This window comes from Sturnira hondurensis, unplaced genomic scaffold (genome assembly GCF_014824575.4).
Source record: "Sturnira hondurensis isolate 20B ecotype Veracruz unplaced genomic scaffold, ASM1482457v3 Scaffold0004136, whole genome shotgun sequence".
NCBI lineage: Eukaryota > Metazoa > Chordata > Mammalia > Chiroptera > Phyllostomidae > Sturnira > Sturnira hondurensis.
In genome coordinates this window covers 42,139,895-42,167,135 of record NW_028076767.1, presented here as the reverse complement: position 1 = coordinate 42,167,135, position 27,241 = coordinate 42,139,895, and positions in this window count along the sequence as shown.

Genomic DNA, 27,241 nt, shown 5'->3' with positions numbered 1-27,241 from the left:
GAAATGTCAGATTTTAAACTCTAAGTGTTACTCAAAAATAAGTAACTATACACTGATTTTTTTTAAAAAAGAGCCAAATTTAACTCTGATATAATTTTTTGAAGGTATTTCGTGCTTTCCTTGAAAAATTTTACTGTGCTTTTAAAATTTAAATCAGCCCTGGCTAGTGTGGCTCAGTGGGTTGGGCATCGTCCTGCAAACCTGAAGGTCGCTGGTTCGATCGCTGGCCTGGGCACCTGCCTGGGGGTGGGTTCTGTCCCTGCGAGGGGTGTGTGCAGGAGGCAGTGAAGGAAGTTTCTCTCTCCCATTGATGCTTTTCTCCCTCTCCTTCTCCCCACTTCCCCTCTCTCTAGAATCAATAGAAGAAAAGTAATTTAAATTTGAAATTAAATCAGTGGAACGGGAAATCTCAGACTGCCCATTTTGAATTGAAATTGCCCATGTAGATGTTAAGAGTAAGTAGAAACTGAACTACTTGTGACACTCACACCTTTTCTTCGGTTAATGCACCTAATTGCCTTGGGTTAATAATGTACACTTCTTGGTTAATAACTTGTCTTTTATTTTTCTTGAGCATTCCCTTGTTTGAATGGAGCCTTTTTTTCACTCAGACTCATCTGCTTATAAAATATTTCCACAGGCTAACTTTAGGGAACTGACCCAGAGGCCAGGCTTCAGCACGGATGGGCTGCTGGATCGCTGGGTCTCAGCCTGTGGGAGCTGCTGGCGCAGGGCTGCGCTGTGGGTGAGCACGAAAACGCTCGTCAATAAAAATGCCCATGTCAGTCTCATGTTCATCAATGTAATGGTTCCCAATGTCAGGCTGAAGACGAAGATGGCCCTTGGGCAAGACTGTGAATTTTCATTAAACGTTGTGTTTCCCACTACTTGACTTTTCATGGATATGTTCTCATTTCTTTCGAATGCCGAGTCCACGCTAGTGGCCTGGGATAGGGTTTCCCAGAACTCGGTGAGTTTGGGAAACAACTTGGAGTATTGTCCACACAGGGGTAGGCTGTTATCCAGCCATTCCTGACCGGGGCTTTAACACTGGAGGGGATCCGACGTCCCTGAAGTGTTGGCTGTATCAGCTCAGAGTGTAAAGGCAGTGACGCCGGCTGCTGGGGGAGTTACAGGAGCACAGGAGCGCCTCCTGGCATCACTCCCAAACCTGCAAACTCCTTTTACTTCTCCAGGAGTTTGGAGAAACTAGAGAACGTTGTTGGTGGCAGTGTGCGTGCCGACCATTTTTCTTCCTGGGCAACAGATCTCTCTTCCTCTCTTGATGATGCCTAGCTGAAAGTCTCCTAGACTTCTCCATTCTCTTTAAGCCCCTGGTCTCTTCAGTCCCAGCAGAGAACGTCATCTCCTCTTCTGCCAAGGAGACGGAGGCCAACCAGAAGGTTCCACATCTACCCTCCCCTTAGGGGGTTACTTTCCTTCTAATTATCCCTCATTCTGGCTTACGGTCTCTGGCAAAGTGCTGTCTGTTCACCTCATGCAGGCTACCAACCTTTGCCCTCAGCCTGACAGCCACCCCACCTCTCACTACTTCCTTTTGTCTCCATTAACTCCCTCTCCATGTGGCCTTTTCAGTCTTTTCTTCTGCCCTGGCTCCTTGCCCTCAACTCCAAATACTTACAAGTCACTTCTCTGCTTGCTTTCACTCTCCTCATCAATGTGATCTGGGCTCAGACTGCCTGAGAGTCTAAACGCCTTTATTTAACTCTCTGAATCTTGGTTACCTCGAATGTGAAGTGCTGACGCCTCCCAGCACTGTAGTAAATGAAATAATAATTGGATTAGATAGTCAGATGATGTGTTATTTACTGGTCCTTTACTCTGGAAGTTCTAGAATGTTCCTGTAGCGACCAAAGATAGACAGCTCTCTCCCTACAAATCTCCTTTTTTCACGGGCTTGGGGGAGGAGATACCAGGAGCAAAGCCCCACTACCCCCATTCCCGCCTCCCCTGCTTGTCCACTGCTGTGATAGTGTGTGTGTGTGAGAGATGATGCAGGAAAGGGCCCTTTGAAAACTGCCCAGCCTTGGGCACTTACAGGGTGTTGTTAGGAACCCTGTGACAGGTCAGTTGCAGTCTCCTCCGACCTGCGGGGCAAGCTGCCTGTGCTCTGTCGTCACCGTACCTCACTTCCCCCAACCCTTTCTCAGAAACGAGTCTTTACTTTAGCCATGCTGAAGCGTTGCCGGACAGTGCCTTCCACCTCCAGGGCTGGCACCCTGTCTAGACCCCCAGGTCTCGACAGAGTTCCAGTTCCAACAGAAAACTCCGCACGATTCCGCTGTTTCACAGGGCTGTCATAGCCTCCCCTAAACTCCAACAGAGCTGTCCAGTTTATTTCTGCTATTGGACTTCTGCTTTTGCACAAAAGCAGAACCCACCGCTCGCTGCCTCCATCCCGGACTGCAGAGCATCGCGGGTGAGAGTGTGAATTCTCGCTGTTTGGGTGCTGCCTGAGGGCAGGGGTTCCTGAAATGGCAGGAGCGCCACAGGAGAAAAGGTACTTTTCCTCGTAGCTTCTAATAAGGTGATGAGCATCGTGAATCTCCCAGAGGAGGATGTAAAATGCAGCATTTCCCAAAACATATTTGACCATAGAACCATTAAAAAAAAACCCAAAACTTGGGACATTGACAAAGACTGTTAGGCTAGCAGATAGTCTTTCTGGGAAACACTATCTTAGAGTGTTACTTAAGTTGATGATGTATGTTTGGTTAATTGAAGTCACAGAGCGCTTGAGGTTAATTTGTTGTCTTTGTTTTCACTGTAATAACCATAGACCATTTGTTCAAAAATCTAAGAAGCCCGTGGCCTTGGGCTGAGAGACATTGATTTGGACTCCAGTTCTATCCCCTTTAAACAGAGGGATTGTGAAGAAGTTATCTAGTCCCTAGTGGAGGTTTCATCTTTCTTTTGAGGGTAAGAACCCAACAGAGTTGTCGTGAGAGCTAAATAAGACACTAGGTGTAAAGTCCTGGGCATTGGGTTAGAGAACATAGGAAATTCGATTAATCCTACTTTTCTTTTCCTTGCTCTCTCTTGGTAGTTCAGTTTGATAGGTTACCCTGGTCCCGGATTTTATTATCTATCTACCCATCCATCTAACTATCTATCTATCATTTTGTAAATAGATTTCTAGGAAAACCCTCTAAATTTTCTCAGTGTTTTTTTAAATCTTTACCTGAAGATATGTTTATTGGTTTTATTATTATTTTTAGAGAGACAGGAAGGGGGAAGAGAGAGAGAGAAAGAGAGAAAGAAAGAGAGAAAGAGAGAGAGAGATGAAGGGATAGGGAGAGGAGGAGAGAGGAAGAGAAACATCAGTGTGAGAGAGAAACATTGGTCAGCTGCCTCCTGTACACGTCCTGACTAAGGATCAGACCCGCAAACTAGGTATGTGCCTTGACCGGAGACTAAGCCTGCAACTTGGAGTGTACAGGACAACACTCCAATCAACTGAGCCATCCAGCTAGGGCCCCGTGTCTTTCTATGTCTATGTTGTAAATCTGGTTACAATATATCTATAGTTTTTACCATTGAAAGAAAAAAAAAATAGAGCCACAGTAAACTTAGCTCATAATTTGTATTTTAATTTCAACATAGTAAATTGCAGGCAACTATCAAATTAGTATATTGTTGGCATTGCTTTTGAGGTTAACATATTCATATTTTTCAATTTGTTTTTGTGTGCCCATACCTTTGATTTTGGCAATCTAAACCAGAAAGGCCCAGAGCCTATAGGAGGCCTTGGCTAGCAGATTCATGGAGGCTCACCCAGGGCAGGGGCAACGGGAGAGCCACCCCAGAGGTGAGCTGATTCTTCCACATCCACACCCCCACGCACTGCCTGAGGCCACAGGGGAAGGTGGTGCTCCAGGCAAGCACACACCCAGAGCAGCCCAGTAAAGCAAGCACAGGGCAGGCTGACCAGGCATTTTGTGCCAGAGAATGGCAGCTCAGCCAGCAAGTACATAGCTGTCTCTAAGTGACCTACGCACAGGGCCTAATATGTTTTAACAGTGGCTAAATTATCTCCTCTTTTTGAAAACCTGCAAGGAAAACAAAGAGACTCCTTCTCGTCTGAAGGCGATTGCCAAGTGCTCTGTGGAGCAGAGAGGCCCGTGCCCACTGGTCATTGGGAACTGCTCCCGGCAGGACGCAGGCAGGACGCAGCTACTGTAGCGCTTGAAGAAGTGATCTCGAAGCCTTGCTGATCTTGAGCAGCTTTTCCTGCTTTTGCTCCATAGAGAGTTGAGGTAATGTGTTCAGCCCACTGGCCTGGTCAGGCAGCTCAGGCTCCACGGGGTTACAAAAGCTGCTTGAGACACAGAGTCAGTGAAGAGTGGTGGGAGGCCTCTCCCATGCGCTGCTCTTGCAAATGCACCCCGATATTATGGCATTCAGTGTATCTAAGCACATTCAGTCTGATGTTTAAAATGGAAAGTAAAATCTTAGATAGGCATGTGTATTCGTTTGCTGGGGCGACCATGACAAAATGCCACAGACTGGGTGGCTTAATCAACAGAAATGGGTTTTCTCACAGTTTGGGGGCCTGGAAGTCCAAGATCAAGGTGTCAGAAAGTTTGGTTTCTCCTGAAACCTCTTTTCATGGCTTGCAGGTGGCCACCTTCTCGCTGTGGTCTTTCCTTGTGCACGGCACCCCCGGTGCCTGGTTCTCTTCTTGTAAGGACACGGGTTCTACTGGATGAAAGCCTGTTACAGAAACCCAGCCAATGCAACTTTGAAACAGATGTGTGGGCCCAATCGCCTGCTGCCAAGACTCCCAGTGCCAGAGTTTGGTAAGAAGGAATGGAATTGTTTATTTAAAAGTTACACAGATTTAGAATAATGGCAGATTCTGCCGTTAAGTCCCATTGCCTTTAAAACACCCACACGCACTCCTGCCGCCCTTCTGCCAAATCAGGCCAGTTTCAGAACATGCCAGTCAGAGGTACTGCCTTCCAGGGAAGAAAAACAGAAGTTTTGAGTTTAGCATTCCCGGTTACAGCTCAGCATCTCAGGCATCTCCCATTAATCTGTGCTTGGCTGGACCAGCCCCGCAGTTCCTAGCACCGTCATCTGTGTCACCGTGTTCTCCAGCTCTTAATCCAAAACCTTGTGGCACCTCCTCATGGTGGACCTCATTGCGGGCCTTTGGGTGTCCTTCTGCACCCTTCCAGCCCACATGGCCAAGAGAGCAAATGGCTGGATGCCTAGTTTAATTCCTGGCCCAGAGCTTCCGGTGCGATCTAGTTCTGATTCCTCCCACAATGGGTTACATCTTGCCAGTTCTCTGGTATCTCATAGTCATTCAGCTGCCATTCCCAGACCAGCTAGGTGTCACCCTGTGATGCGTAGTCAATTGTCCCCTGCTTCTCGCATGGCGGTGTATTTGGGGAACTACCTCCTGGTTTAATACATGCTCTGTGAGCTCTGGGCTACACAATGGGTTAGAGTCACACCCATCTCCCTGGTCTTGAAGGAAGAGACCACAGCAAGCACGCTATTTAACATGACTGTGAAGCAGCCAAGGGCCACAGTAAGGCAAAGTAACTCTTAATGGCCGTCCTCTGCTTCTCTACCCCCAAACCAGGTTAGTGGGGGGTTTTCGTAGATCCTTGGGCACCCTGAGTTCTGAACCCCATTAGAAGCCCACCTCATTACCTTACTTAACTTTAATGACCTCTTTAAAGGTTCTGATCTCCAAATACAGTCACATTCTGGGGCACTGAGAATCAGGAATTCACCATATAAATTTTGGGGGAACACAATTCAATCTATAACAACATAGAAAGAATTTTAAACATTTTAAAAAATGGAAGTATGTCTCTTATGACAGTCATTGGAGAAACGGAGCCATAGCAGTTGCTGCAATGCATGAAGACACCTGGAACTTCTCTGGGGCTGGGTGAGCCTGTCAGGGACTTGATTCAGGACATTCCCATTTTCTCCTTCGCCCAGTCCAGTTGAGTCTCAGGCACTAAGAATCAATAGCACTATGACTATTATACTTGGGAAAATCCAAAGCATTCAGGTTAGCTTTCCTGAATCTTCTGCCTACTCATCTTGGGAAGATTACTTCTTTTTTGTAAAGCTTTCTCTGACTGTCTCAAGTAGAAATGACTCTGTTTCCTTCCTTTGGACGATGCAGCTTTCTATTTCTTCATTTCCATTTCTTGTTCTCTCATGCTGTGTTGAATCCTTAGTGTACTTACTGGTTTACCCATCTGTCCCTACCTATAGGGTACAGATTCAGTCTTCCTCTTATTGGCACGTGAGTACTTAGTATATGTTTGTTGATTGAATGAGTAAATGGATAGGGACAGATAAGTAGGACCACTGTCTACTGGGTACCTCCATATGTCAGTCTATTAATCAAGATCTCAAACCCCAGAAATTCCCTGGGCATTGAATTAATTCTGGGGTTTTGAGAGGTTTTGAGAAGGTCTGGGGGGAAAGGGATTTCTTTGGTACTACTTTGTGGACACCACAGGGTGACTAGGACTTTGATTCTAGGCTGCACAGGACACTTGGTGACTGAGATTTCTTGGTTTGCTCAGGGGGTGGGAGGGTAGTGCCTCCTCTGAGGTTTCAGCAGAGAGCCTGGGGAGCTCCCAGCCAGGTGCAAAGCACCCTGACCCAACCTTGCCATGGCAAGTCAGACATCACAGAGACGTGGCTTTTCCTGATTTCGTGCTGAGTGGTCACTTTCCTCCGCCAATGTCCTGGAAAGGGCTGAGCGTCCCAGGCCCTGGGCTCATTTCTATGAGCCTTTTCTCTCAGCAGAGTCACTCTTACTGCTGTAAGTTTGTCTTCCTCAAATTGTTTCTTTAATCTCAATGTTGTTTAATCTCAATATTGTTTGTTTAATCTCAATATTGTTTGTTTAATCTCAATGCCCCCCCCCATCATCTTATGGTGCTTTCTTTTTTCTACTTGATATTTTCAGTCTTTTGCATAAGAACATGTGCTTTTTAAGAGCAAGGGCCACATTTTATTTATCTTTTCACCCCTCAGGACACTGAGCACAGTGCTGGGAAGAAGTAGCTGTTTGTTTTTTTTTAAAAATAAACTGTCTGTGTCCACATTTGTGTTTCTCTAGTTTATTCAATTCAGATTATTTACACAGTTTTCTCTATAAAGCGATTTGTATGGTACGTCCTTGATTTCTTAATTTCCAGGTACATTTATATATAATAGCATTAATGAAAATTTTGAAAAGAAAGGGAATCCATGCACAATACCACAGTTCTTCTTTGTGTGGGCTATACCGTATATTGACCCCTCCTTCCAAATGTCAATAGATCTCTCAGTAATTGTGGCAAGTCAAAAACGCCAGTATAATTAAGTTTTAAAAACTTAAGTTTTAAAAATATTAAGTGCAAATGAATCTTCCAGATTAAAAAATTAACTTTATGAGATGCTTATTATTATTATTTTGTTATTAAAACTGTTTGCTCTTCATTAATGTAAAAGCAATATATGCCCATTACAAAAAAACAAAGAGAGGACTTTCAGCCAAGATGGAGGCATAGATAGACACATTGTGCCTCCTCGCACAACCAAAAGAAGGACAATGACAAATTTAAAAACTAAAAATACCAGAACTACCAGAAAATTGAACTGTATGGAAGTCCAACAACCAAGGAGTTAAAGGAGAAACATTCATTTAGATTGGCAGGAGGGGTGGAGACAGGCAGCCAGGGTGGAGAAGACTCGTGGCAAGGCAGTGGCTGGCGGACCAGGGGGTCCCACATTTGCATGCAGATAAGCCAAGAGGAACAACTGGGGAGTAAGATAGACCTTGCAACCCAGGGTCCCAATGTAGGGAAATAGAGCCTCAAATCTCTGACTGAAAGCACCTGTGAGGGTTGAGGGAGCAGCGGGAGAAACTCCTAGCCTCACAGGAAAGTTTGTTGGAGAGACTTACAGGGTCTTAGAACATATACAAGCCCACCCACCTGGGAATCAGCACCAGAAAGGCCCACTTTGCTTGTGGAAAGTGAGGGAACTGACTGAAAGCTGGCCGAGAACTGAGCAAGTGGCATTGTTCCTTCTTGGACCCCTCACCCACGTACAGGGTCACAATGCAGTGAGCTGGGTGCCCTGTCCTGGTAAACACCTAAGGCTTCACCCCTTTTATGTAACAGGCATGCCAAGACAAAAAATATGGCCCAAATGAGAGAATAAATTAAAGCCCCAGAAAAAAATACAACTAAGTGATAAAGAGATAGCCAATCTATCAGACGCACAGTTCAAAATACTGGTAATCAGGAAGCTCATAGAATTGGTTGAGTATGGTCGAAAAATAGAGGATAAAATGAAGGCTATGCTAAGTGAAGTAAAGGAAAATGTATAAGGAACCAACAGTGTTGGGAAGGCAACTGGGATTCAAATCAACGGTTTGGAGCAGAAGGAAGAAATAAACATTCAACCAGAACCAAATGAAAAAACAAGAATTCAAAAAAATGAGGAGAGGCTGAGGAACCTCCAGGACAACTTGGAATGTTCCAACATCCGAATCCTAGGGGTGTCAGAAGGAGAAGAGGAGGAGCAAGAAATTGAAAACTTATTTGAACAGATAATGAAGGAGAACTTCCTCAATCTGTCAAAGGAAATAGACTTTCAGGAAGTCCAGGAAGCTCAGAGAGTCCCAAAGAAGTTGGACCCAGAGAGGAACACACCAAGGCACATCATAATTACATTACTCAAGATGAAAGATGAGGAGAGAGTCTTAAAAGCAGCAGGAGAAAAGGAGACAGTTACCTACAAAGGAGTTCCCATAAGACTGTCAGCTGATTTCTCAAAAGAAACTTTGTAGGCAAGAAGGGGCTGGAAAGAAGTATTCAAAGTCATGAATGGCAAAAGACCTACATCCAAGATTGCTCTATCCAGCAAAGCTCTCATTTAGAATGGAAGGGCAGATAAAGTGCTTCCCAGATAAGGTCAAGTTAAAGGAGTTCATCATCACCAAGCCATTATTATATGAAGTGTTAAAGGGACTTATCTAAGAAAAAGAAGATCAAAACTATGAACATTAAAATGACAACAAACTCACAACTATTAACAACTGAACCTAAGACAAACAAAAATAAAAATGAACTAAGCAAACAACTGGAACAGGAACAGAATCACAGAAATGGAGATCACATGGAGGGTTATCAGCAGGAAGTAGAAGGGGAATTGAGGGGGAAAAGGTACAGGGAATAAGTAGCATAAATGGTAGGTAGAAAATAGACAGGGGGAGGTTAAGAATAATATAGGAAATATATAAGCCAGGAACTTATACATATGACCCATGGACATGAACCAGAATGGGGGAATGCAGGTGGGAGGGAGTGTACAAGTCGAAGGGGAATAAAGTGGGGGAAAGGGGAAACTGTAATAGCATAATCAATAAGATACAGTTTTTAAAAAAGCAAAGAGAAATAAAAATATCCAGCTCTGGCTGGTGTGGCTCAGCCAGTTGGAGGGTCATCCCATAATTAAAAGGTTGCATGTTCGATTCCCAGTTGGGCACATACTTAAATTTCAGGTTTGATCCCTAGTCTGGGCACAAATGATCCCCAGTGCAGGTGCATACATTCCCTGGCCTGGGCGCATCTGGAAAGAAACCGGTTTACGTTTCTTTCTCTCTTCCTCTCTCTCTAAAAACAATGAAAAAATGTCCTCAAATGAGGATAAATGCCCCCCCTTCTTCCACCCTGTTAACATTAACCACTTTAACAACTTAATGCATATAATCCCGTATTTTATTTCACATATGTATAACTAAAAGTAGTGTTGTGCTGTTTGAACAGCTCTCCATTGCCAATAAATACATTTCTCCATTATTTTTAATCATTAGCAAGTTATTTTATCGTCTGAATGTACTGCAGTTTATTTTTTTGGTCGTTCCTATCGTTTATATTGGTTAACAGTGCTGCAGGGAACCTCCTCAGTACAGCCTTGCATAACCCCTCTTTGCTTTTGCATGGTGAGCTCCTGGAGTGGAATGCACAGTTTAAAATCTTTGGTCACATAATGACAAATGCCCTTCCTTACAGCCTTCAATTTGGGTTGTTTTATAGCTTTGCATGTAGCCATTATTTGATTAATAGATGCCACTGGTCAATTTCAGTGGATGAAATGTAGGTCTTTACTGTGACTCTTTAGAGTGACCTATTTGGTTGTTTAAGGAACCCCCCGAAGTAATTGAGGTACAAAGACACAACATTTTTTTTAAATCAGGAAAAGTAGAAAAACTCACAGAAAGCCTCACAGGCATGCCATAGAATCGATGTTGATCATTATCTCTTTAAAGCTATTTTGAAATGCTCCTTATTACTACTTAAGGAAATAAATAACTCATTCTAGATTGAAAACCGTCATGGTCAGTGGGCTTCAAACACAATGCCCTGTGGCAGCCTGAGATGTGTGGTAGGCCTGAGGCAGCTGATGCAATCAGGAGCTGATTGCACATGCCTTGGACTCTAAGTCCTTGTATTCAGTTGACTCACAGCCCTACTTATCTCTACGTGAGGTTAAAATATAAATGCCCCAAATTTCAATTTCCTTAATTTTCTATTTTTGCTAATTGCATTTACCGTGCTCTTTTCCTTTATATCCTACATCTTTGACATTTTAAAAAGGTGTTCAAGCCACTAAATTTAAGCAAATTGGTCCATAGGACTCCCTAGCGAGTAGCAAATTCTGAGTTAATGTTCACGGTGTCCTAAATGTTAACACCACCGTGAAAGCAGCTTGGTTTTGCTTTTCCTTCAGCTAATTTTAAATTGTGTTTACGGAGTTACTTGAATTTTTCTTTAATAAATCAGAATATGCAGTTCGATTTGGTCAGCTACTTAACTCCTATTCTTTACACGGCACAGTTAAATTGTCATGTTAACTTTAAAATCAGAATCCATGCATAGTAGGTTTGTGTTTGGACAAGAGAACAGTTTTCTGCCAGAAGTGAGGATTGCTGGGCCTTCTGTTCTAGAATGTCTTCTTTAGTAAACAAAGAACGAGCCAATCTTTGGGATTATGGAGAACATCCCTCATTGAGCATATGCTTGCTTCGGTAACACCCTGTTCATGAGAAGGCATAGAGGGCTGCGGATCGCATTTGAGGGGACTGATCACAAAGTATGCAACATACTATTGACATTAAAATGATTCTGAAAACTAAGGCCATGGTACCTTAGAACTCGGAAATACCAAAGGCAGTTTTCTCTAAATACATGTAGGATTAGGAGACTGCCCTTCGCACCCTCATACTTTCCTTATTTTTAATCCCTTCCTTGGAATTCCCCCAGCACTCTCGGAAATTTCCACTGCCAGTTATATTATCATCCTGGGTCATGAGGAATAGTCGTGGGGGTATTTTCTTTAGAACCATGGCTGTTTTCTTATTTGTTAGAAAAATATATGAACGGTGTCCTGTACTGAATATGTGTCCCAGGGCCCCAGATTCACCATCACTCTGGTGTTCCTCTCACAGTGGTCTAGGGCCCCATTTTTCAAACCAGTTTCCCACAGTCTCTTCTGATCATTTGTTGCCCGATCTAGCTGAGTTGTCCGGCCCTGGACCACAGCACCGCTCTTCCTCCATTCTGTGCCAGCTTCCTGCTGCTGTTCTTCCCTGTCCTGCTTCTTCCTGAGTGCGGGCACAGACTCTTCCTGTAATTCCCCAGTAAAAGTTGAGACCAGCTTGTAAATTTTGAGGGTTTGGAAGTGTGGGAAATCAATTAAATCCCAGAGGCCAGGGCAGCAGATAGGATTTCTGCCAACATCCCTCACCCCAGCCACCTGGGCACCTTTCCTTCTAGACTCCGTCCGCACCCATGTTGCAGGGCCTGCTTACCTTCCTTCATGCAGCACATTTGTGTTTCACTCACTGGAGTCCAGACCCAACCTTTTACCAATCAAGAAAAAATTATTCCTTTAACTAGATTTACCTTCTTGTCTTGCATAAGAATTGTTCTCTTCCCAAAGTTATGGTTAGTTGAGAACATTTATTTCTTTTAGGGGCGGCCCCATCTCTATGACCTTGCCCTTCAACATAGAAAAGCCTTAGGAATTCAGTGGTTCGAGGTCATATATTCCCCAAAGTTTGGGTTAGTGGCTGAGGGTAAGGGCTTTTGTAGAGGGGTCAAGGTCAGGCTTTGGCAATTCCAGTCTTCCAGCATGAAGGTACTTCCTGCAGCCTATCTGGAGTCTAGGTTGCCTAAATCCATATTTAGTAGGGACATGTTTTTCCTAAAGGAAACCTAATCTGCAGAAGCATAGGTCCCATTAGAAGCCACATCCAACTGACATTATTGAAAAAAGACATAACTTCCCAATCAGAATCATGTGCAGTCTGGTCTTTCCTAAGAATAGCAGCAGTAATTGCCTTCCATTGGCCTCTGAGCGATGGGTCTGGAAGCATGTGGAGGCAGCGCTGGGAAAGAGACCTCATTGCCCAGCACTCTGTAACAATGTTCCCTCAAATGCAAACAGAAAACGTCTGTGAATTAAAGACGTGTGAGAAATACTGAGTAAAACAAGGTTACTTTCAAATCACATATGTCTTCAGACTTTTAATTTGCTCTGTTTCTTCTGCCTCTTCCAGGGATGGTATCCCATGTGTCTCAAACCTTTTGACAATTACTCTTTTCTCCCACAAAAATTTATTTTTTAGACTTCTTTCCAAGATTGGATGGATAAATACAAGACCCTTTGCCTACCTTGCTTAAGGACGCACAGTTTCCATCCCATTACTAGGATATGCTTAGAATTAACTTTCCAGCCTGCCACAGGGAAGAGAGAGAAATCCCAGAAATCCTGTGATCTGACAGCTTCAACAGCCTGAAGCAATCTGTTCCACTCCAGATGGCTCTTGGCCAGTGGGCCCATATGGCATGGTAGGCCCAGGCATTGAGAATCTCCAGTTTTCTGCCTTGTTCTCTTGTTCTCTCCTTTCTTCCCTCCTCCCGAAAAGTACAGGCACACACACTAGAGAATTTTCCCTCTTCTTATCTATCACTTCAGAGTCCTTCTTGATGGTTCACTGAATTCTTTTTTAAAAGTGTGTTTCAGAGGTTTTGAGGGACACTTCTGCCACTACTTATAAGACTTGGGAAGATTTGAATTTTGGGGGGTGAGACAAAGATCATATAATGTCAAATTTCTGGTAACAATCACACATAGTAATTTATTAGTAGTCAATGATTTATTCATGCAAAATATTAAGAATATGCATTGTCATACTATGAATGTTAATATATAAAATCTGCACCAGAATTTTCCAATCACCCTTCGTCTTTAGCTGATGAATCTTGCATAGTGACCATAAACTCTTTCTTTCTAGTAAACATTTTATCTTATAAGTCAAGTTAATTTTATGTCAGGAAGACATTTAGCACTCCAAGTGCTATTTCTAATTAATCATAGCTACTTTGTTCTGACCTCTCGTAGACCTGTTGAATGACTTATCCTCCAGAAGTGTGAATGAACGAATAATGCGAGAGGGTCTGTCTTCGCTCATAAAAAAGTGGGATGTAGCATCCCAGTTTAGTCCAATGAATATGGCCCCACTATGTATTCACATCCATCACAAGTAGTTTAATTAAAAATATAGGGAAACAAGACGCCTACTGAGTAAAATGTGTTAGTCTCAGTAGACTACCGTAGACAAAAATGAAAGTCAGATGGATTTTTTGTCAATCAGGTTATTGATCTTCCCTGTGGCAATGTTGAAGAGACCTACCTGTAGTCTTGATTGATGGTGAGATTAAGGAAGAGGACCTGTCCTGGGGAAGAAAGAGGGAAAAGTTGTAGGAAAGTCAGTGGATAGATTTTCCCTAGAGTAAGTTAGCTGCTAACACAAACACTTCGATTTGCTCTCCTATACTCAACTTGAATAAGAACTAATTATTTGTCTTCAATTTATAAAGCTCATCCACGAGGAAAGAAAATAATAAATACTTTACTCACTTGTCATTTCCCCATTGATATTATTTCTGAAACTTGCCAGAGACGGAGGCCAGGGGAGAACAAGAATGTAGCCTCCACTGTCAGAAGGAAACAGAAGTGACAGGAGATCAGGGGGTGAGCATTTCCCTGTTGCCAAAATACAGCAAGTGCAATATAGTTAAGTTTACTCAGTGTTAGTAGTAGGTTTTCGTGTGTGTGCTCTAGAACATTTTATCAGAACCTCTAGTACTGCACATTATACACTGCATTACAATCTTCTAGTCACAGTCCTTAGATAGATTTGTGAACAACTAGGTCACTACAAAATAAATAAACAACTAGGTCACTACTTAAGGTAGAAATTTATAAGCTTGGAAAAATCTCAGGTTGTCTCCCAAATTGGACTCTGGGGTCTGTCAACACTATGAAGATGTACCCATAGGAGAGGTGTGGCTGAACACAGTAGGTGGTAAAAGGACAACAATGAAAAGAATGTACTCCCTGTAGTAGTTACGATACTTTCGGTTGCAAGTAATCAAACAGCCTGACTAATAGTCATTTAAGGCAACGAGGGTCTGCTTTTCAAACATAATAAAAAGTCTAGAGGTGTACAGATGTTAGATGTTGGTTCCACAGCCCCATATACAATGCATCTAGGAACTCAGCCTTTCCTTCATGGTGGCAAGATTGCTCTTGTAATACCAGCCACCACATCCACATGTAAGGTAGTGCCTGAGAAGGCAGTGCTTGCTGCCACTAGCATTGATTCATTCACTCATTCATTCATTCAACATACATTTAGTGAGCACCTATTATGTGCTAATAGTAAGCTGGGCACTAGAAATAGAAAGATACTGAAGACAAGGAGTAGAAAGGGGAATATCAGATGTTTCTGTTCTTTTTATCAGAAAAGCAAATGCCTTTCTAGAAGCCTTCCAGAGTCTTCCCTTATGTTTCATGGGCAAGAAATGTATACATGCCCCTTCCTAGTTTAATCCCTTGTAAAGAGAAGTTGGAAGATTGCAGGCTTACACCATCATAATTTATGTTTTGAGGCTAGGTGAAGGACATGTGAAGATGATAATTCCTGGATTTTTTCTGCAGTTGTTTCTACTACTCATTCATTTATTCATTCATTTATTCCGCAAATACTTACTGAGTACCTGCTCTGTACCAGACACAAATTAGGTACTGTGAGTAGAGAGGTGCCTAAGACAAGGAGTTCCCAATATCCTAGAAAATGAAAACAAATGATTGTAAAGCAGTGTGATAACATACATTAAGGTGATACTGGGAGTAGAGAAAAGCCCAGAAGGAGGTGGGAAATTTTTAAGCAGAGAAGAGAGGGGTGAATTGAGATAAATAAAGACTTCCTAGAAGAGGAGGTGTAACAGCGGGACCTGGGGGACAAATGGGATTCCATAGACCATAGGAGGTTGGAAGGTGAAAGCGTGGTGGTGAGGGACTCAGCAGCTCTGAGCAAGCTGCAGCGATGGTGGAGTGCTTAGGGTCTTCCCCAGGGAACTCGGCCTCGTGCCCAGGTCTGCACAAGGTCCACTACTCACACCACTGGCTCAGGAGTGCGTTGCAGATGGCAGTGGGTGAAGGGGAAGGCTGATGCTACTTGGAAGTCTCCTCTCTCCAGAAAATAGTCTTCTGTTGAAGTTGTAATCTCTTTAACTTTTCCCTTGTCCTGCCAAATGAAGAGAAAGAGGAGGTAAGTTCCCCAATTGGCACAGAAAGATCAAACCTTTACAAGAATCAGAAGAGAGGGGGCACCATTCTTTGCTTTGCTCCTGATCCACTTCGAACCTGTCACCCTCACTTTGTTGCCATGACGGGGCACATAGGAAGCCCGTTCTGTTCACACAAAGAGCCTCCAGCTGCGAGCTCCACTGCTCTCCATTGTGCTCACAAGGGGGCTTCCGAGTAGGAAGGGGCTCAGTGTCTGTTTGCGTTTTAGGAAGTCCAAACAGTGCCAGACAAGGAAGACTTCCAAGTTCCCCTAACTGCTGGTTCACAAAAGACCGGGTGGGTCTCATTTATAAGCCTAATCCTTCTGTCAATAGCAGTTAGGCGTCTGCGTACACATTGCTTCAGAAGCACTGGGTTGTACTGGCCTTTTTCTGAATTAGTCAATGAGCAACTACACAGCAAGTCCTTTAGAGAGCGTGGGGTTATGACATCTGACCTCAAAGAAACCAAGTGACATAATCTAACTCTACATGACTCAATTTGGGGTTTGATTAATGAAAATCCCCTATGAAGGGGAGAAGACAGATCTCTAGTTTTAGGATATGTGAGGACGTAGGAAGAAATAAACTCTGACCATTTAGTTCTGACCTGAAGCTATTGTAGCTTAAAAATACTCGTGATTGGTTTAAAGGGCAGATACATATGGTTCTGAGAGGAGATTCTTGAATTGGAGTAGACATTGAATGCTCTATCCTGGTCAGGATGATGCAGAAGCTCTCCCTCCCCTGTGCTTTCTCTCTGGGCTAAAGGAAGGACACCAAGTTCACCAGTAATGGGCCTCAGCACCTGAGGTTATAGACGCCTGGTAACCTGGCCGGCAGGAGACTTACTTGGTGACCGGAGAATCCACAGGCTCTCACTCTTCCCTCCACTACATGTCTGCACGAGGCTGTGATATGTGCCAGCACACCCAGACACTGTTTGGGAAATTCAGCTGGTAAGGGAGGCAGGAGCGTCTGAAAATATTTCTTCCTCAAGAGAGTAAACAATATTTAAAAATATTTTAGAATGGTAGGATAAGACTAAGTTTTGAATGGCATAAAGCAAGATGTTACTTTCCCCACCAGCCAGAAAGTGAGAGGTGAAAAAGGAGATTGGCAAGAAACTAAAGGACAAAGCTGTACTCTGCACAACTGAGTTGGCACTTACACTTAAAAGTGTGACACAGTACAGTGAACAAAATCCCGTACAATTCGAGATTCTACAAATCTATTTTCCAAATATCACATAGGAAAACAATGAATGAATATTTCTTGAAATTCAGTTTTATAACTCACAGACAATGAAGAAGTTTCTCTATTGTGAAAGTATTTTATGTAAGTTAAGCTTTTTTCATAACCTAAGGCTTTCTTTCCACTTTAACATTTACCCTCAATTATTTGGCACACCATGGAAAGTATTTATTAAATAACTTCTTAATTTTAGAGTAGTTTTAGATTCACAAAAAAGTTGCAAGGTTAGTACAGAGATTTCCCAATAGCCCTCACTGATTTCCCCTGTTAACATTTCACATTAGTATGGTACATTTGTCACAACTAATGAACCAATATAGATATGTTATATTAACTAACATCCATATCTTCTTCAGACTTCTTTAGTTTTTACTTAATCTCCTTTTCCTCCTCCAGGACCCCACGTAGTCCCTAAATGTGATGTGTTAGTCCATCATAACGCATCACATCTAGTCATCATGTCTCCTTAGGCTCCTCGAGACTGTGATAGTTTCCCAGACATTCCTTGTTTTTGATGGCGTTGAGTTTGAGAACTACTGGTCAGGTATTTTGCAGACTGCCCCTTAATTTTGTTTTGTTTGATGTCTTTCTTATGATCACTGGGGTAAAGGGTTTTTATTGAGGGGGTGCAGGAGACACAGAGGAAAAGTGCCATAGTCATAGCAGATCAAGGGCACATAGAATCAGCATGCCTCATCACTGTTGGTGTTGACCTTGACCACCTTGCTGAGGAAGTGTTTGTCAGGTTTCTCCCCAGTGATATTCCTTCCTCTGCACACTGTACTCTTGGGGAAGAGGTTCTTGATCATCTTCCTCCTAGGTTTTGCCTCACTCTTGGCATTTTGTATCTCCTCTTCCTTCCTTTCAGTAGGAAACTGGATTTCAATGTAGGGACAAGAGAAATCTTCCTTCTATGCTCTTCTACTTAGAAGTTATAAAAAAGTTTAAAAAAAGTCACTTACTAGAAGATAATAGAAATAGTTAGTTTCTATTTAGAGAAGTTCTTTTTTGCATAAGTATTTTTTGGAAGTTCTCTGTACATGTAACAGGATACATGGAATTCACTATAAGGCTGGTAATTGGATTCCTCAAGGGTAGGTATTAATAAAAGTGGCAATGGGTCAGGTGATGATGAAGTCCCCACTCTCCCAACAGTGGGGATCTTGAGGATGGTGCTGGGTCTATTATTCATTGTGCTTTCCTACTGTTTGCCCACCTCTAACTAAAAGCAATGCTTGGGTCTCACTTTTCTAAGCTCCAGCCGTAAGATTTTGGGTCAAATCATTTTACCTTTTAAAACCTTGGTTCTGTATTATCATACTGGGGGGCTATTACCTATTTTACCAGCCTTAGTGTATCTTTGACAGATGCTCATGAAATCTGTGTGTGATGCTGCCCCAATTCTGAAATTTAAAAAATTTTCTAAAACTGCAGGTTATTTCATAACTCTGGGCAGTGAAGTGCAGCATGGCCTGATATGAGGCTACTGGTAGTTTTTATTTATCTCGGTATAAATATTATACATTTAGCTGCGGAAGCGTGAATGTGTTTGATTATGGAGTGTTGCCCAGACTCCCGTGGCAATATTACGTAATATCTGACAAATATACTCAATGACTATTCTAAGTTCCCCACCTTTCTTAGTTTTGAGACACATGCGGTGCAAAGGGGTTCAGATAAGAGACTGTGAGTCTCTACACCAAGGGATTATTATTAATTCCCCGCCATTAAGTAAAGACTTCTCTCCAGCCTTTCCGAAACCACCGTCTCTTGCTTTCTTTTCTTCTATCGTACAGAGCCATAGCCAACTCCCTTACTCATGTTTTCACTTATGGCCTAGTCTCAAAAATGCTTCCATGCGAAAGCTAAACGGCACATGGGGAAGGTTCATCTAGATGATCAGACGGATGCTTTCCCCCTGCAGGTGAGGTAGGGCCCGAAGCAAAGGGCTGTCCAGACAGGGCAAAAGCCCTCTGACTTGCACGCCCACATTCTACCTCCTAGATCGCACAGTCTCCTTAAAAAATTGGTAATTGATTCTCTATGGTTAAATGCAGTTGATGGTGCATTTTAAATCAGCTTTAATCGAACATGTGCTGTATTTAAAAAAATTACTCTTCCTTAATAATTGAACAACAATAAAAATAAAAATAAGTAAACAAAATATATTACTCTTTATTAAGAATTTATATGTGTGTGAAAATGGTATGTAAGTTTTGGGCTGGTCTCTTATTATCTGGAGGCAAATATTTTTTCAGTCATTTGGTTAACTTAATCTGCTGGTAGCCTAGGAAGCATTATATGTATATTTAAATCTTATGTAAAGAACTACTTTACTTAAGTACATGTGATGCATCCCTTAGAACTCCAATGAGTGATGAAATCAGCTTTTCATCTTCGAATGCCTGATAACGAATTTCATGTGATATGCTAGCAATAGGCAGCCATAAACCTGGAAATAGAGTCCTAGAAGCAGATAGAGAAAAGTTTTATGCTGCCTTAAAAAAGAAAACTTCCCATCTTAACTCTCAATTTTATATGGCAGTCTGGGTACGACTTGACCTTTGAATTTATTCCTCTTGTTTTGTATTTCAGGTGGCTCTGGGTACCAATAATAGAAGCACGAAAGAGGCAACTCTGATGAGTAATTTGTGTGTGCTGGTGAACGTAGGCATCAAAATGTGGGTGGAAATTTAAAGGCCACAGTAGACCTATTAGCGCTGTGTGTTCACAGCAGGAGGACCGATTGGAACTAACTCTGTGAATTATGTGTGGAACATTATCCTTGAGTGGAGTTCTATGTGTGTCCTAAATATTATGCTTTGTTTCAGTTTATTGGCCCTGATCTTACTTGTGAGACTGGAGTAAATTGCTCTTTTTTAGGGGGGCATTAACTATTTCAATCTGCCTGGATGAATCATAAGGCAAGGAAATGAACAGCACTACATTTTATTTCCTGGATTTTTCCATACACGTTAGTACCCTCTGCTTTAGTCTCTAGGGGCCGTTATATATTCAGAAATTCAAAATGACAAGGGGAAAATCCCACATAGCGAGGGCGGCCGATCGGTCCCAGACAATTCCCTAATCAACCCCGTCAGCTGGAAAAACAACTCTTTCCTAATTCAGTATTTCCAGCGGAGGTTTGCATCAGGAGGGGAATCTTGCATTCAAACTTGGATGCCACATCCCTCACACTTTGCAATACTACTCTCATTTTTCACAAATTTATTTATTTATTTTTTTTACAAACTTAGGTATTCTAGCCAGAGATGGCTTGGAAAAGATAATGTGCAGTCATCTAAAAAAAAAAACAAAAAACGTGCGGGCGGCTCTCTATCCGGGGGGCGTGGTCTCCCAGTCGTTCTGCTGCAATGGAGAAGGATGTCTCTCCCAGGTGTCCACACGTTCCCTTTCCATTGTCCTTAAGCCTGAGGAGGGGTCCCAGTGAAGACCAGGGGACACAAAATAATACTGTGACTCCTTAGAGAGGTTCCTGGGCTGTAGACTTGGGTGGCTCTTGAGCAATAACAGAATGTTCAAGAAAGAAAAATGCCGAAGAAACCAGGATTGCTGAGAAACTGCCATGTTTAAAATCTTTAACTTCCCCCTCCAAGTATTAAAGCTTACAGTACACGTTAAACCTACCCTCCCCGATTAAATTGGGAGTTTTCCCTTTCGTCACCACGAAGAGCCCCCTTTGCGTCTTGCTAAAGGCACTCCTGTTTTGCTTGGTACGTTTGTCACTCCTTTCTGTTGGAAAGTGGAAGAGGAGTGATGGTGAGTTCAGTCGGGAATCTGGGAAACAGGGCGTGTCGACGTGAGCACCAGACACTCTGTCTCTGAGCCCTGACCCTCCCCTGCAGGTTCCCCCTCGGGAGAATGTTCTATGCAAACCTACAAGCGGAAGAAGATTACAGGTTACTTCGTGCCCATCTTTCAGTCTGGTGTTAAAACCACCCATAAATCTAACGTTAATGATGAATTAAAAAGCTACACGGCTGCCTGTACCTTCCAAAGAACGTGCTTCTTTCTAAAGAAACAGAAGCTGTTACCTTTATAAAATACCAATGTGGGGTCCTCAGGGTTAAAGTGGAGTGTAACTTACATACACTTTGTACACATTTGCTTAGACTGTGAGCTAAGATTAAGTGGCTTTAACTCCATGTTTATAGAATAAAATTGAACATTAATATTGCAGGGAGCTATACCAGAGGCAAACTTCAATATAAGGAAAAATTATGAAATACATGGCAGACGTTTAAATGAGTAAATTCAATTGTATCACCACAAAAACAAATCTGGCTAATTTCATAGAAGTAATTCAAACTGGTGAGTTGTTAAAAGTAACACAGATTTCCCCCAAATGGGCAAGAACAGTGTTTGAAAGCTGTAGGTACTGTGATCGAAACACGGTGCAGCCAAGAGGGGGACCCCAAATAGGAATTTGGAATGGGGTCCAGAACTCAAGGTGTCTAGGAAATATTAGAAAGACATATAAGATGTCCTCACCCCTTACCCCACTCCAACAGGTGTCAGTTGAGGGAAGGAACACATGGAGCAGGAATATGCAGGGCTGTTTTGTAGCTAACAGCTACAGCTTTGCAGCTAACCTCTAGAATGGTCATTTAACATATCTATAACTGTTAACTGGTTGCATACATATGTTAAATAGCTGTGGACATGCTCTGAGCCAGGGGGGATGGAAAGGGACTTCCCCCCAAGAGGGAACCTGGGGGGCAGGTCCCCCAGGTGACTGTGCCTGCATGAGAGCTTGGAGAAGATTGGCTCCATGACATGGAGTCACATCGGCCCAGACTCACGATGGCAGCCCAGTAAACTTGGAATAATACAGGAATGCTGGCAGGTGCAACTGATTGTGGGAGGAGTCAGAAATGGGTCTACAGAGGAGGACTGGCACCAGGATTTAAACCCAGACTCGGCAGCCATGTGAGAGAGAGAGCCACACGCTTCTGGCAGAGTGGGGACCCCGCAGCCATGTGAGGAAGAGAACCACGTAGCTTTGGCAGAGTGGAGACCTCCCCACAGCCCTGGTGGAGAGCGGACCACGCGGCTGCCAGGAGCCTGAATCTACTTCTTTTCCCAAAATACAGTAGCCCAGATAAGGTGAGAGGGAGAAGGAAGGACTGTGTGAGTCTGGGAGTATCCTAAAAGACTTTGATATTTTAATGAAGACATTAGGTCTCTACTTTAAGTCTGCACCGCCTTAAATAAACATTTTGTTTCCTTTCCACAAATCTCTGGCATTGAGAGATGTCGTCTTTCCTTTGACGGTGGACAAATGAACCTGGTGGTGGTGGGGGGGTCCTTTCCGTAATAGTATATCGTACCCTCCTGGTCCCTGTTCTGTAACATGATCAACATATAGTTTTAAAAGTAGAGTTAGGGTATTTACTTTTTTATGTTTTATACTGAAAAAATTTGAAATTCATACTTTCCGGCAAGCAGTTTCACCATAAAAAAAAAGTATGCTAGTGCATACGCACGTTTGCACGGCCTATCTGTTGCAGACACACACTGTTCATTCCCATCTGCTCTCAGCAGAAGTGGCTGTTGGTTACATCATGAGTGGGACAGCTGCTCCTCGGCTCAGTCACCACAGTGAAACGCTGGTGGCCACCAACGTCGTGAGGGTTTGTTTGGGGACCTGGCAGAGGTCTGTTTGAGCAGCAGCCCCCAGAGGTCTCTGGTTTGCTCTGGGGTCAAAGGCCCCATGCGGCCCTGCCCAGTTCTTCCATCTCAAGCCTGAAGTAATTTTGATAGTGAGTTCCGAGGTGACAATAATGGCATTTTTTCTTTTCTTTTAAGCCAAGGGCACTCAATTAAAACTGAGGAAGGAAGAATCACTGTCTTCATTGTATTCGTTTTCTAGGACTGCTGTAATGAAGTGCCACAAACTGGGTGCTTTACAATGACAAATTTATTGTGTCACAGTTCTGAAGGCCAACAGTCATTTATCAAGGTGTCAGCGGGGCCATGCACCCTCGGAACATGACCCAGAAAGGTCTGGCCCAGGCCTCTCACTTAGCTTCTGGTAGATCCTGGGTTGCGGAGACATAGCCTTCAGTCTTTACTGGGACTTCTTTTTATGTGTGGGTCCCTGTGTCCAGCATTTCCTGTTTTCATACAGACACTGTTCGTATGGGGTTGGGGCCCACCTTAGTGAAGTCTGAGCTCGTTGTAGTTGATCTGAGTATACCTGTGACAACCCTATTTCCAAATAAGGTCACAGTCTGAGATACTGGCATTTAGGACTTCAGCATATGGATTTGGGGGGCGCGCAGGTCCACACATGATACTCATCAGGTAGATTTCCTGTGTGTTTAACTTCCATTCTGTCTCCTGCTGCCAGGCGGGGCCCTCTCCAAAGGGAAGTATCCCTGAGGAAATTACCCTGGGCTGAGGGGAGGCAGGCGAGCAACTGGTCGGCTGGCCGAATTCCAACTGCAGTTTGAAATCCTTTTCCTTCTTGGTGAGCACAGACCGAAATAACAATAAAGACTTCAAACCCGTAAAATCAGTGTTGTCAGTGGAGGAAACACACTTCAGTTCCCCTCCAACTCGATCATCTCACGGGCTTTCACTGTGATCTCAGGGCTTCCGTAGTTCAATTCCCAGTCGACCATTGAAATAAAGTGTTACTTTGCCTTCCTGTTGATGAGGCTACAGGGGACCAGAGAAATAACCATTTGTAGAGGGAGTATTTAGAAGAATGAAGCAGGGTTAATACCTATCAGGAGTCTGGGATAAATGCGACTCAGAGGGCAGAGAGGGTCCCATTGGTGGGTGGAGGTTCCCACGGAAGCTGCCATCCCACGATCGCAATTGCTCCACTCTGGTGACACCATCTAAGCTCACAGTGACACGGACCAACCCTTTCTCTTCAGGACTTTCCAAATTTATTCTCCTCTACTAAGAGGTTAGCTTTTCTTTCTCAGGTAACTGGCAGAAATCACGTAAAGATGACTTAAATCCAAAATTAGATCTCAAATGTTCTTTGAGGACTTGAAAGCTGATAGGCAAGATCATTTAAAGTTTCTGGTAAAAGTTACATGTCTTATTTTCTACCCTTGTGAAACTGACCGAAACTAAGAAAAAAGGTGAAATGAATGTCTGTTCAGAAAACCAAAAATATAGCAAAAAGTGAACAAATTAGAAAGATTATATTGAAAAATTGAGGCAAAAACATATGAGTGGATGTAGGGGGTGTTGACGGTTAAGTGCTGGGAAATAGAAGCCTGTTACTGAACGAGGGATTATTTGGTTTCAAAACTGAAACTGTTATTGGACTATTTTCCACGTGAATCAAAGCCCAGCAACACACAGATGGGAGTACACAGCAGAGAAAGGAAGAGTTTCTTAATTCAGAGGCGGCCGACCCCAGACTCACAGTTAGCTGATGCTCAAAGACCTGGCTTCCTAAGGGCTTCTAGAGAATGGGTTCTAAAGGGGAAAACCATTCATCACGGCGACTGAGGGAATTAGGATCGTGGTCAGGGTGTGGTCTCTAGTGGTTAGTCGGTGCCAGCGTGGGGAGCAGTTAACCAGTGCATCTAGTCCTGGTGTCAGCTGTGGCACCTGCTTTCACCAATTTTCAGGGCCTGGAGCTGGAACACGACAGAGGCCTAGATGGCATCTTTAGTTGGACTGAAACTGTTTCTGCGGTCAATAGGCTCCAGGCTTTGCTTCCTAAGATTATTTGAAGCTGATCAGAACCTCATTATTTTGAGAACTTAATTAGTAAGGGAGTGGTTGTACAAGGGAGAAGGGGGCAGGTGAGTCGGGTGCCGGATGAGGCCTGTTTGAATTAAAAGGAGAGAAAGGAGAAAAGTTTGTATTAAAGAAATGAAGTGACTATGAGGTTACATAATGAAAACATGAAAAGGAGTAGTCGTTTCCTAAGTTTTTAACCCTCGCAAAGTCACTCTTTGTAATCAAATCGGCAAGGGATGTAAATAAAGAGGGGCGGTTCCAGTCTATCCAGTAACGAATGTGTGGACTCCAGTCTGGGCTGCGAATCCACAACACACACTCCGGATGCGTGTTGGTTGTATGGGAGTGCCACTCTACAACGACAACCACAACAGTGTTCGAGGGCCACGGGTGGTCCCCCCCAGCACTTTAGGGGTGGCCAGAGAGATCCAGTCTGTTTGCATTCTAGTTTCTCTCCTCCCATTTGGAGACTCTGGGAAAAAACATGCTCCAGCCTCATCCAGGTTGTTGGCAGATTCAGTTCCCTGTGGCTGTTGAACAAGGTCACTGTTTCCTTCCTGGCTGTCAGCCGGAAGCTGCTCCAGCTCCCCGGTCCCCTGGGGACTGTGCACAGTCCTTTTTACGTGACTCCCTTCTTCCGCAAAGTCAGCAACACAGAACTTTCCCACTCTGAATCTCCCTTGTGCTTCCAGTCCTGAGTTTCTCCTTTTCTGCAACCAGCCTGAGAACATACTCCTCTTAAAGGAGCTCCTATAGTGAGGTCAGGCCCATGGGGATCATCTCCCCATCATAAGGTCAACTGGTTTGGTGCCCTCACTGAATCTGCAAAATCCTCTCACTGCAGTGTTTGGCTGAATAACCAGGAGGAGTGCACACTCCAAGGGCCGGGAACCTTGGGGCCATCCTGGAATTTGCTCCCAGCATCCTTGTGTCCCTGCTACTTCTGCTGACCCACCGCCGCAAGCCAATCTGCTGTGGGCATGCACATGTGTCTCTGAACAGCAGATGGCTGCAATTGCAATAGAATTGCAGAATGTATTTTGTAAGATTGCTACAGAATTTTTAAAAATCATCTTACTATTCACAAAAATAATTCTCAACACTTTTGCATCAACAGGGTGACTTTCAAACCAGAGTTGTAGTAAATCCCCAGGGTTGGGGGAGCTGATGGTGGTCACTGTAAGGAAGCCAGTTCTTGGAAGCAATTGTAGAACTTTGTGTGGTCCCACTATTAGGCCACTTCCATCCAATTAGCTGATTGAATAGGCACCTAATATGATCATTTTGGTTTTGGACCTAAATTTTGTAGCAAGAACATAAACTTCTGTTGAGGTTTAACTTTTGCCAGCATCATAATGAATCTTAGAGACTAAAATAAATAAAAACTTCTTACCAAATATTTTGGAAAATATTGTGAATCACTAAGACCAAAATAAAAAAGACCTATAATCACACCACCCAGAGTCGACCACTGTTAAGTTTTTGGCTTTTTGTCTCAGTCTTTATTTCTCTCTTCCTATACATAAACATACGTATTAGTCAGGTCCAATCAGGAGACAGAAACCACATAGTAATTTGAAGACAGAACATTTATTATAAAGATCTATTAACTATAACACAGGCATAATTAGAAATGTGAAAAAAAACCTAAAGAATACCCAAGGGCTGAGAAAGAAAGAGCATTTAAGGAAAGAACAACTTCAACTTCAAAGGGGGACCCCCTTCCCCAAGACAGATGCAGACCTTGCCGGAGAGGATGTGTCTGCGCCCCACTGGTTGTGACGTTCTCTGGGTTGCCTGAGTCTGAATGTTCACAGACGCTGGGCAAGCAGGGAACATGCTCTTTCAGGGCAGGTGCTCAGAGGCAGCCAGAGCACCAAGAAATCTGCTTGTTGTCAGGACAGAAGCCTGAGAGATGGTGTCCTTATGGGCAGGCTGCTGCAAGGTGGTCACCGGCTGGGGTGGGACTGCAGGGTCTGGGTGTTGGCTGGGGAAGAGCTCTCCGGGAAGAAGAAAAGTGAAGGGAAGACCAGGGGCCAAGTGGAGAAGGAGACGTTTCTTTCATCCACATTGTCTCTCCTGTGTCCTCTACTGACAAACCTAACATTATGCTCACTGCAGAGGAAAAATGGGTAAACGCGCCCCCAATCTGCCCCGGCACCCCAACTCCCCACCAACCTTCCCTCATTAAGAAGAGGTGAAGATTGGGAGCTGAGAGGGAATATATTGCCAAACTGAGATCACAACACATATTTCATTTTGTAGCTTGCTTTGTTTACTTCAAAATATGGTAAGAACATTTTTCCATATGATAAAATATTGTTTTGCAACAATTTTTAGTGAGTATATGATATTCCATATTATGGGGTGACCCATAGCTAATTGAGCCAACACCTATTTTGGGGACATTGGGGTGATTGCTAATCGATAGCTATTACAAACAGTGCTGTAAAACATATTCTAGTAGTGAACTCTTGCCATATTCTTGTTTCCTTGGAATAAAGTCCTAACAATGGGATTTCAGGGTCAAAGTATGTACACACTTAACATTTTTGATGTGT